Below are 12,763 nucleotides of genomic sequence, written 5' to 3'. Positions count from 1 at the left end.
ATAAAATAAAAGTTTTCAGGATTATAACAACTTTGTTTCCATTCATTTAATTTGTCACAATCATTTCTGTCATTTATACTCGATTTTATACGTTTTCAGAATTTCAGCCTAATTTTCTTCATCAGTAATTAAATTCAATGTATTCGAAAAAGTGTACACAAATGAACTTCACACTGCAGTTTATAACTTTGATTTTACTTTTAAGGCTCTCTCTCAAGTAAAGTTCAGTTTTAAATTTTAGTGGGTAGATTTAAATATACAGTGCTGTGGAAAAGTATTTGCCCCCATCCTGATTTCTTCTGTTTTTGTGTATATCTCATACTAAATTGTTTCAAAAATTCAAACAAAATCTAACATAAAACAAAGGCAATCTGAGTAAACACAAAATACAGTTTTTAAATGATAATGTTATTTATTGAAGCAAAAAAGATATCCAATACCAACTGGGCCTGTGTGAAAAAGTATTTGCCCTTTGTTACTAACTCTGTGAAACTGCATTCATAATGGGATTCAGCTGGACTAGACATACCCAGGCCTGATTACTGCCAGCCCTGTTAAATCAAATCAACACCTAAATAGAACTTTTTCAGCAGCATGAAGTTGGCTAAAAGGTCTCACCCAGTAGCACACTATGTCAAGGTCGAAAGAAATTTCAGAAATTATGAGGAAAAAGGTGATTGAAATACATCAGTCTGGGAAGGGTTACAAAGCTATTTCAAAGGCTCTGGGACTCCAAAGAACCACAGTGAGCGCCATTATCTACAAATGGGAAATCTTAGCACAGTAGTGAACCTTCCCAGAAGTGGCCAACCTTCCAAAATTCCTCAAGAGCACAGCGACGACTCATCCAGAAAGTCACAAAAAAGCCAAGGACAACATCCAAAGAACTGCAGGCCTCTCTCGCATCAATAAAGGTCACTGTTCATGACTCCACTATCAGAAAGACTCTGGCCAAAAATGCCATCCATGGATGAGTGGCGAGGCGAAAACCACTGCTAATCCAGACGAACATTAAGGCTCATCTGAATTTTGCTAAAACACACCTTGCTGATCCTCAAACCTTTTGGAAGAATGTTCTGTGGACTGATGAGTCGAAAGTGGAAATGTTTGGAGGACAGTGGTCCCATTACATCTGATATAAATCAAACAGGTCCACAAAAAGAACATCATACATATGGTCAAGGATGGTGGTAGTAGTGTGATGGTATGGGGATGCTTTGCTACTTCAGGGCCAGCACGAATTGCAATAATTGAGGAAAACATGACTTCTGCTCTCTAAGTGAAAATCCTAAAGGAGAACGTCCGGTCATCAGTCCGTGAGTTGAAGCTCAAGCGCAACTGGATTGTGCAGCAAGACAATGATCCAAAGCATAGGAGTAAGTCCACCTCTGAATGGCTCAGAGAAGCACAATTAAAGTTTTAAAGTGGCCTAGTCAAAGTCCTGACTTGAACCCGATTGAAATGCTGTGGCAGGACCTTAAATGGGCAGTTTATGCTCAAATCCTCCAATGTGGTTGAACTAAAGCAGTTCTGCAAAGAAGAGTGGGCCAAAATTCCACCACAGCATTGTGAAAGACTGATGATCTCAACACAACAAAAGTTGTTTTCTCATGATCACGACTTAATTTTCTTGAGATTTCAACATAACAAAAGTTGTTTTCTCATGACCACGACTTAATTTTCTCTTTTGTTTTCGTGATTTCGACTTAAAGTTCCTGCGAGAAAACATCTTTTGGCACCTGGAGCAGCTCATAATGTCACAGGCACAGCATCTTCATCTTCTGTTTATCGCAACAGGCTCCTCTAGGTCAAGGAGATGCATTTTATCTCAGTTTTATCTAGTGACTCGCAAGTCTGCTGACCTGCTCTCTCAGTCATAATCCGGTATCCATGGAGTAATGATGGGAAAATGAAGTTTTCTGAAGCAAAATGGCTTTCATTACAAATGTATTGAAATTGCGTTCGTACTCAAAGCTTCTGTACAAGGATAATTTTACTACCATCTGGTGGTCAACTAGCAATAAACCCAGAATTTATTATCAACACTAGTATGTCCTTTTTGTCTTTTTTAACTAAAGTGTTTATAAATAAATACACTGGCGGCCAAAAGTTTGGAATAATGTACAGATTTTGCTCTTAAGGAAAGAAATTGGTACTTCTATTCACCAAAGTGGCATTCAACTGATCACAATGTATAGTCATGACATTAATTACATGAAAAATTACTATTACAATTTGAAAAAAAAAATTCAGAACTTCTTAAAATACTACAAATAGTTTCAAAAGTGGCTTTTTCTTTACAATTCTTCCCATAAGGCCTGCACCCTGGAGTCTTCTCTTTACTGTTGTACATGAAACTGGTGTTGAGCAGGTAGAATTCAATGAAGCTGTCAGCTGAGGACATGTGAGGCGTCTATTTCTCAAACTAGAGACTCTGATGTACTTATCCTCTTGTTTAGTTGTACATCTGGCCTTCCACATCTCTTTCTGTCCTTGTTAGAGCCAGTAGTCCTTTGTCTTTGAAGACTTTAGTGTACACCTTTGTATGAAATCTTCAGTTTTTTGACAATGTCAAGCTCTGTATAGCCTTTATTCCTCAAAACAATGATTGACTGATGAGTTTCTAGAGAAAGCTGTTTCTTTTTTGCCATTTTTGTCCTAATATTGACCTTAAGACATGCCAGTCTATTGCATACTGTGGCAACTCAAAAACAAACACAAAGACAATGTTAAGCTTCATTTAACGAACCAAATAGTTTTCAACTGTGTTTGATATAATGGCAAGTGATTTTCTAGAACCAAATTAGCAATTAACATGATTACTCAAGGATAAGGTGTTGGAGTGATGGCTGATGGAAATTGGACCTGTCTAGATTTTATCAAAAATGACTTTTTTCAAATAGTGATGGTACTGATTTATACTTTAGTGAATTAAAGTACCAATTTCCTTCCGAAACAGCAAAATCTGTACATTATTCCAAACTTTTGGCCACCAGTGTACGTAATAACCAAGTGAAGGCTCCAAGGCTTCATATATGAGTTAAGAAGTTACTGTGTTCTGTTAAAAAATAAAAACAATGTCTGAGAGTAAATTAATAACTGCTTATTAATATCTAGATTGCAAAATAAATATGCTTGTGGGATGGGTTGTAACATTTAATTAAAATGGGTATGAAATGTGCTTATGTGACTGTATTGGGTTCAAACTTGTACTGGGATTTGCATGTCTTTGAACCACATACCAAAGCAGTCACGTGGTTTTCAGATGAATGAAGCTTCTGACATCACAGACCAGGTTTTTTTCCCCCAAAATGATTAAAGATTCAATATAGTGCTTCAATGTATACAGTGCTTCAATGGCACGAGAAGCACTTCGAAAGCTATTTCAGCTGCCGTCAGGCCTTGATTAATGAGATATGTGAAGCGCTCCTGCTCATTGCAATACTGAGTGAAGTCTCTGGAATAATTCTGCAGTGATTTGCACTTAAGTTGCGATCATGAGAAAACAACTTTTTTATGTCGAGATCATGAGAAAATTAAGTTGTGATCATGAGAAAACAACATTTGTTATGTCGAAATCATGAGAAAATTAAGTTGTGATCATGAGAAAACATTTGTTAAGTCGAGATCATGAGAAAATTAAGTCGTGATCACAAGAAAACAGCTTTTGTTATGCTGAGATCATTAGAAAAATAAGTCGTGATCATGAGAAAACAAGACAGAAAAAAAGTGTTAAACCATGGACAAAACTGGCTTCCATAGGTGTCACAACCAGCTAGTAAGTTTAAGGGGGCAGTTAGTTTCTCACATGGGTGATATAGGTTTTGGATAACTTTTTTGCTTCAATAATAAAAAAAATATATATATTTGAAAACTGTATTTTGTGTTTACTCAGGTTGCCTTTGTTTTATGTTATCTCATTTGAAAATCTATAACAATGTAGTATGAAAAATACACAAAAACGGAAGAAATCAGGATGGGGGCAAATAGGTTTCCACAGCACTGTACCACAGCAGAAACATGGAAACTGGGCAAAAATTGGGTTATATACAGTACTGTGCAAAAGTTTTAGGTACTTGGGGAAAATTTTGCATAGTGAGGATGTCTTCAAAAATAATGCCATAAATTGTTTTCATTTATCAATTAACATCATACAAAGTCATAAAAAAACTAAATCAATATTCGGTGTGACCACCTTTGCCTTCAAAACAGCACCAATTCTCCTGGATACACCTGGATACAGTTTTTCTTGATTGTTGGCAGATAGGATGTTCCAAGCTTCTTGGAGAATTCACCACAGTTCTTCTATCTATTTTGGCTGTCTCAATTGCTTCTGTCTCTTCTTGTAATCCCAGACTGACTCAATATTCAGTGGGGGGTTTTGTGGGGGCCATGACATCTGTTGCAGGGCTCCCTGTTCTTCTAACAAGTTCTTAATCTTAAGACAAATGTGTTTTGTGAAGCATCTCATGTGCCTAAGACTTTGCACAGTACTGTATATTGTAAATATATATACATATATATATATATATATATATATATATATATATATATATATATATATATATATATATACACACACTACCAGTCAAAAGTTTTGAAACACTTGACTGAAATGTTTCTCATGATCTTAAAAATCTTTTGATCTGAAGGCATATGCTTAAATGTTTGAAATTAGTTTTGTAGACAAAAATATAATTGTGCCACCATATTAATTTATTTCATTATAAAATTAAATTAAATAAAACAAATTAAAAAAAAGTTTTTGAAATTGATGACTTGGACCAAATAATAAAGAAAAGCAGCCAATAAGTGCCCAACATAGATGGGAACTCCTTCAATACTGTTTAAAAAGCATCCCAGGGTGATACCTCAAGAAGTTGGCTGAGAAAATGTCAAGAGTACATATCTGCAAATTCTAGGCAAAGGGTGACTACTTTAAAGATGCTAAAATATAACACAGTTTTGATTTATTTTGGATTTTGTTTAGTCACAACATAATTCCATAGTTCCATTTATGTTATTCCATAGTTTTGATGACTTCACTATTATTCTAAAATGTGAAGAAAATAAAAATAAAAATGATAATAAAGAATGAGTGTGTTTCAAATGGTTCATTGTGTTTTCCCCCTTTTATATTAAAGCCTTAAATCCGTAAGTTGAAGTTGCAAATAAATTATAAATAAAATAAAATCATTAAAATAAAATCATTTATTTTCATCATTATAACAACTCCATATGATTGCCATCCATTTAACTTGTCAAAGTAAATTTCAATGTTTTTTGTTTTTTTGTTTTTTCAATTCAATTGAGTTCTCAGAAGTTCAACACATTTTTTTTTTTTATCATTTGTTGAATACAGTGTGGTCAAAAAGTGCAATGAACTTCACACTGCAGATTATAACTTCGGCACCACTTTGGTACCATTTTACTTTAAGACATCAAGTAAACTTAAGTTTTCAGTTTTACTTATTTTTATTTTATTCTTTTACACTTTTGCCACATTTGATCAGTTTCCAGGTTTCTACTTTTGTCATCCATTATTCATTATAGTTCATTATGTTTTCCCCTTCACAGAAGTTAAACTTCAGGATGAAGGGATTTACGGAAAATGCTCACGGTAATTAAGAGTAACTTGTCTTCGCTGTTCAGAGGGAATGTAGAGTGTCTTCTGCTGGCATGTATTTATGCCTTTGGCTTGCTAAGCCCATCAACTTCCTTTCTGGCCCCCCAAACCACAACACATACTACTGCAGGGCTCGACTCACAATGCAGTAACATGGCAACATTTGGCGAATTGCACTAATTCTGTTGGTTACATTTTAAGTATGGACAAAGAGAAAAGAGGAGAACAAGGTTTGGCTTGATAACAATCAAGCTTTTGTTTTCGCAGTCAGGGTGAAACTGCCGAACAGTCCCGGGGGCGGCAGCTCCAGCGCAGGGAATGCATGGTGAGCGTGTAGCTTCCAATGGCCTGAGTGCCGCTTTCCTTGGTGTACATCAGTTTTCCAGTCCCCAGTCTCTGTCTAGCATCTTAGCCACAGCACATCCTGTTGGAGAGGAAGCCTGGTTTGAAGCAGGGGCTCTGTGGCCACATCAAACAATGGCTTTTTGTTGTAAACAAAGACAGGGCAGGCTGCCTAGGGGCCCCCCATCTCTCTCTCCTGCACACACACACACATTCTCCTTTGCTCTCTCACTCTGTAGCTTCCAGGCCTCTGGACTGAGTCCAGCCTGCGAGCCCATATGCCACAAGTCCCAACTGTCTGTCAAACAAATTCACGCCAGCTTTCTCTCTTTCCTCTTGTATTTGTATGCATAAGCCCACGAGCTTGCCAAACAAAGAGAAACGTATGGAAATAAATCAAAAACCAGGGCTGAGTGTGGCAAACGTGTTTAAGTCCAAAAAAAGATATTGAAAACATGTTTACCTGATTTTTCAGGGTATTGCTGCTCTATTCAGCTGATTAATCAGGGAATTTAGCTAAAATAGACATTCATAATGTATTTAAAACACTTCTTTTGAAGCAACCAGGGCTAGTTGTCACACATTTTACTCCACTTAAAATGTATCATTGTGGGTTTAACTTTGAATGTAAGTTTCTGCATAGGAACATACCTTAAAGTCTTGACAAAAAAAGAAAACATTGAACATTTCCACAGTTTACTGCCCCGGAAAAAAAGATATAGTTCATTTAAAGATGCACTAAGTAATTTTTTCCTCATTAAAAAAAATGTTTGACTCCTAGATATAAATAGCACTTATGAAACATATGTATAAATTCATGAGCACTCACATGAGATGAGGACTCTAATCATATCCGTAACCATATAAAAGCTGTTTTATTCTACATGTAGATGGTTCCCTCATGGGGGCTGCCGTGTTAAGATCACATGACCAGCTAAAAAATACTCACTTAATCTCAGTAACCATCTTGTTAAATTAATCATGGCTGATTGTGAATAGTGAATTTCTACAATGGCATCTTGAACTGAAAACCATCACGCTGCACATATGCTGCATCAATGCCATTAGGTGTCAGTGTCCAAGTCCAAGATGGCATGAACAACTTACTGAGTGCACCTTTATCTCATGTTGACCTATAGTGGAGCATGTTGTCACTCTGGTGTAAGTTTTCATCAGTAGCATAGTCACAGATGTACCAGGGTGTACAAATGCCAAAACTTCAGCTTGCACACCCAAATGAAACTTTTGATGCTTAATATTAGTATGTAGGGGCCTAGGTAGCTCAGCCAACAAAGACACTGACTACCACCCCTGGAGTCGCAAATTCGAATCTAGGGTGTGCTTAGAGACTCCAGCCAGGCTTCCTAAGCAACCATTTGGACCGGTTGAAGGTGGGTAGAGTCACATGGGTAACCTTCCTCGTGGTCGCTATATGGTGGTTCTCACTCTTGTTGGGGTGCGTGGTAAATTGTGTGTGGATGCCGGTGTGAATAGCGTGAGCCTCCATGCGCTAAGTCTCCGCGGTAACACGCTCAGCAAGCCACGAGAAAAGATGCACGGGCTGACTGTCTCAGAAGCAGAGGCAACTGAGATTCATCCTCCACCACCCGGATTGAGGCGAGTAACTGTGCCACCATGAGGAGAGCATTGGAAATTGGCAATGCCAAATTGGGGAAAAAATTTAATAAATATTAGTATGTAAGGATGTACAAATGCATCAATATGATGCTGAAACTTCAGTGCACCTATCACAGAATGTAATAATAGATTGTAAAGAAGACTATAATAATACCTGTTATAAAGGCCATCTCTGATTACACACGTGCTCTTGCAACAGGAGCAGAGCTCAAGACTGAGGAACCTAGCACGCACCTAAACTGAGAAAATTTATGCTACAGAGTTCTAATTTCTGCATTTGTATTTATAATTACATGCATCCATGAGCAAAATAAGTTAATTGTTGTTCTTTGCTTTCCAAATAATGATATTTTATGTATTTTTGCACACTCAGTTTTCCCTTGGTACAACCTTGTTTTTGGCTATGCCACTGGTTTTCATTATGGAAATCTGTCATTATATAGTCTAAAGTCTCTTGTCCTGAAAACAAAGATCAACCTTTCATTAAAGTCTGCCTTCATAATATAGTTGACTCTTAGGTGAACGTGGTGTATGCTAGTGTAGTTTTATTGTGTTCACTTGTTTACACAAAAATCTATAACAAAAATTTTATGATACTAGAATTCTAGTTTGTATAACAAATTTCACAAATAATATTCTAATTTAAGAGAGGTTTGAACTATAATCAGAACAGTGTTGGGGAAACAACTTTAAACTATATCTTCCAGCTACAAGCTACTAGTAACTTAAAGTAGCTGAACTACAGTCGAGCCATTATTTTAAAAAGTAGTTAGCTACACCACAAACAGCTAACTACATTCAATGTGATTTGTTCTGATTGCAGAAATCAGTTATAATTAGGATGACATGCTACTACAATCTGTGTAAAGCCCGGTTCAGTACTCGCAGGTCCAAGATTGGCCACAACCCACCGGCTTCCTTCAGTACAATGAAGTAGGGGCTGTAAATCCCTTCTTCATCTCGGCCGGAGGGACAGGCTCTATCACACCCTTCCATAGGAGGGTCGCGATTTCCGCGCACAAGTTTGCGGCATTCTCACCCTTCACCGAAGTGAAGTGGATGCCGCTGAACCTGGGCGGATGCCTGGCGAACTGAATCGCATAGCCGAGTCAGACGGTCCGGACCAGGGTTGGAAAGCGCAAGCCACGCGTCCAAGCTCCGGGGAGGGGGACCAACGGGACAATCTCGTCGGACGTACCGGCGGGTGGGGCCTCGCGGCGGGGCGGAGACTGAGGTGCCATGTCATGCCGTGGCCATGCTGAGTTCAGGGACATCGAAGCACTTACCTGGCTCCTTGTGACCACCCCCGGAACAGCCTGGGATGGGGGAGGAAGAGGCTTGTCCTTGTGACCCGTGGATTTGTGCCACAGCTGGGCGTGCAGGGCCGGGGAGACCGCCGCTGGAGCGCCAAACCTGCCGAAATGGAATGGTGGATGGTGGTCGTGATTACGGCCGCGCGCACACCGGGTATGTGACCCAGGGAACAAAGAAACAGCTCTTTTGCTGAACTCTTGGGTACCACAGCCATATGGGCATGGGTAACAAAAGATTTTACTCCCGGCCCTCCACCGGGGGATGGAGTGGTCTGCTTACCAGCTCCGGAGCAGCGGGTTTTCTCTTTGAAGCCTTTCTCAGGTTCTTGGTGGCTGGCCGTGAGACGGGCAGCGTCTGCTTCCTGCGGTGGGCTCCACGCCAGGGCCGGGCCGCGGGGGCGTGCTGCGGTGGAACCGGTGCAGTCACTGCAGGAGGACGCCCTTGGTGACGAGCTGATGGGGTGCGGGATCTTGAGCCGCGCCGGGGCAGGATGTGTTGGATAGCTTCCGTCTGCTGCTTCACCGCCGAGAACTGCTGGGCAAAGTCCTCGACGGTGTCGACGAACAGGCCAACCTGGGGAATGGGGGCGCCAAGGAACCGTGCCTTTTCGGCTTCTCCCATCTCGACCAGGTTGAGCCAAAGGTGGCACTCCTGGACCACCAAGGTGGACATCGCCGCCCGAGAGACCGCATACCAGCTTAGCTTAGTGTTGCTTTCACCCACCATCACCACCCCAGCACCACCAGCTTAGGTCCCGTCCTGCTGTAAGGGGTAAGCTCCTCTCCCCTGCCTTCATCACCTTCAGGCAGGATCTGATGGTTCGAGCGAGAACCCTGAAGCTGAACCGTAGGACAGGGCTTATGCCAAGGGAAACTAATCTATCACTAACTCATGTTATTCCCTACTATTGAGTTCTCTGAGAGAAATAGCATGGTATCTGTATGGATACAACAGTATTTTGGTAGTAAAACCATGGTTAGTTTTATCAAAACTATGATTTCTGCCAAAAAAAAAAAAAAAAAAAAAACATTCGGAAGTTAAACAAATAGGGTGACAACAATAAAATTAATACTGAAGTTTTTACTTAATATAAACTGATAAACTAGAAAACATCCTATTTTATATGACTAAATCGAAATATAGTGATAAACAGCAGCAGTCAAATAATTATTTCGCTTCAAAAAAGAATAGGCAAAGTCCTTTTAAGGCTGTGCTGGGTCAGAAACAGTTTAGCAGAGATGGACCACTGGTATTAAAATGAATGAAAGAAATTGAAACGCCCAATGGCCAACTGATGTAGAACAGGAAGTTCTGCCTTACAGGTAAAACAGCCAGCTTTACAAAAAATCTAGCTGAACCGGATAGTGACTGCATTAGCTGAAGTAGCCAGAGATTTTTTTTTTTTTTTTTTTGCGTGAGCTAAAGAAGCACAATTTATGATAACAGTGCTGTCAGATTTTACTGCTGATTCTAATTATGTTCTTTGATCGTAATCTTGACCAGCCGTTTGAAGATTTTGGTCTTTTCCCATTCAAGTACTGCAGATAGGAGCTGTACTTGTATGTTGCTTCCATGTTTCTATAGAAAATAGCTGCCCAGGAGCGTTCCAAAGATGGCCACCAAATGGACTGACTTACCCTGGAAGGCACTTTGGCAGGGCTTCAGTGAATCAGTGAAACATATATAAACTACTATATGACGGCATTCCCAATGCTATTAAGTTATAAGAATCGCTTATTTTAACTGGTTTGTTTACATGAACAGTCCGAAAGAACCGATTCCCTTAAATGATTTGGTTTTCCTTAGTGCAACATAAGAGAGAGAGAGAGGACGGTTGAGGTGAGTGTGTTTGATTTCTCAATTAGCTCCATCGCTGCATTTCCAATACAATGTGCAAATGTAGCATTTTGTGACGCTACAGCGATACTCATTGGAAAATGTAGCATGTTATTGGAAAAGCTATACTATTGTGAAAACAGCAAAGCTACTGTCACGCAAACGAAATTGTAGTTACGTTAGAAGCCTGCTTTTAGTTAACTACTCCCTAACTCTAAACCAAAATGGAGTGCTAGAGAAAACATACATTTGAGTAATTGGACTTTTACCCCAAAACCGTATACGGTAGTTATGGAGAAAGCACTTATGACAATTTCCCCATGTGACAGGTAATCTCCCCTAAAAGCAGGGGTTAAATTGGGATTTGCGAGGTGAGCAGGAGGTGTTGGGGGGTTGGTGATATTGCTATACATTTCTTCCCACTGATTGAACTGTCTGAAGGGGCCAGTGGGGCGAGGTGGAGCGCATGTGGTGCTTTAGGCGGATATAGCGAAAAAGGTTCCGATGTGACTCAGACTGCACAATTATTTTTCTTTTTGGAATCGGAGGTACCGGAATTACTTTCCTGACCATTCCGCCCCAATTTAACCCTGGCCTTAAAGTAAAACACACTTACATCAGAACAGGATAAAGATAGCAGAAATTTGAAAGATTACATTTTTTTTTTTTTTTTTTATTCAGCATTCAACGTTTTTCTTTTACCCTCAGATCACTCTTTTTGAGTTCAGTGAGGCCTGTAAGAGGCTGTTTCTTTGTTTTGACATTTCTGACACTTTAGTCTTCTCTCAATAGGATGTGTGGCTGTAACAGCTGTCATGCGGGCGAAGCCATTAACACCTGTGATCGCTCTCATGAGAGACAAATCTGAGAAAACACATGAGCCGGTCTGTTGACAATATCTACCCATTTTGTTAACAACTACGGAGTAAATCATTTGTTAATGAGTTACACCCCTGACACTAACTCAGCTTGATATTTGACTCTCCTACTAGGACATGTAGCTGCCTATCTTTTATTCTGAATGTTTCCTCTGTAAATCTACTGTCCTAACTGTCTTACACTTGTGGACATAATCTTCATCCAGTGACTCAATAATAGCATTGTTTTTATTAACAAGACTGTTACTGGTCTTTGTTGAAGTTTGGTGCCCTGGTGGTTGCTGTTGACCAGCTGTTGATTCAGTTAACTTGATACTCAGCAAGTTGGGAAGCTATTTCACAACTAAAGGTTGTTTTACCTTTTTGGTAAAGGTTGCTTTACCTTTTTGGTAAAGGCACTGACACTAAAAAGCAGCAATATACATGTACTTCCAGTGAAAATGAAGAATGAATGGGTGTTATGTCATTTCGAACAAAATCTGGCCAAAAATAAGGTTTTCTTGTGTCCGAAACAGCCCACCAGCACGAAATTTCAGGAAAGCATTGTACTGGCTGTTAAACACCTTCTTACTGCCACTGGTCTACGTCATCAGTGGGTGTGACCTGGAGTTTTTCCAGTTACTTTCTTCACTCATTGAAGATCAGTGAACGTGAACACACATATTATGTAAAAAAAAGACAAAAAAAAAAAAAAAACACTTTTATTAGTATAGAAAAGGAACCAAATCTACTCAAATAATCTCAAGTGCCCATTCACTGTTGTCTGATACTCTACTTCATTCATGTGCCGTCTGTAGCCGAAAGCATTCACACATCAACCCAAAGTGAGATGTTCCTTTAATCATCATTCTTTTGACTGTATTCTGCCCATTGACACCTGTCTGGCACCCTTTTCTACGCCCATCTTTGTAGTAGCATCAGCGTCATCATAAAATACAATAGATGGTAACTGGTGCATATTATGGCCTGACAAAAAAATGTTCCATTGTCTCGGACACATAAACAATATAATTCCTTTATTTATTGATATTGTTTTAAAAATTTTAGCTTTTATACTGCATGAATAATACATGCTATATCTTTAGGCCCCCAGGTGGTCAGAGGCCAGTGGATTGGCCTGTTTGGCCCT

This window comes from Myxocyprinus asiaticus, chromosome 5, assembly GCF_019703515.2.
Source record: "Myxocyprinus asiaticus isolate MX2 ecotype Aquarium Trade chromosome 5, UBuf_Myxa_2, whole genome shotgun sequence".
Lineage (NCBI taxonomy): Eukaryota > Metazoa > Chordata > Actinopteri > Cypriniformes > Catostomidae > Myxocyprinus > Myxocyprinus asiaticus.
The sequence above is the reverse complement of the archived record's forward strand: the minus strand, read 5'-3'. Positions refer to the sequence as shown.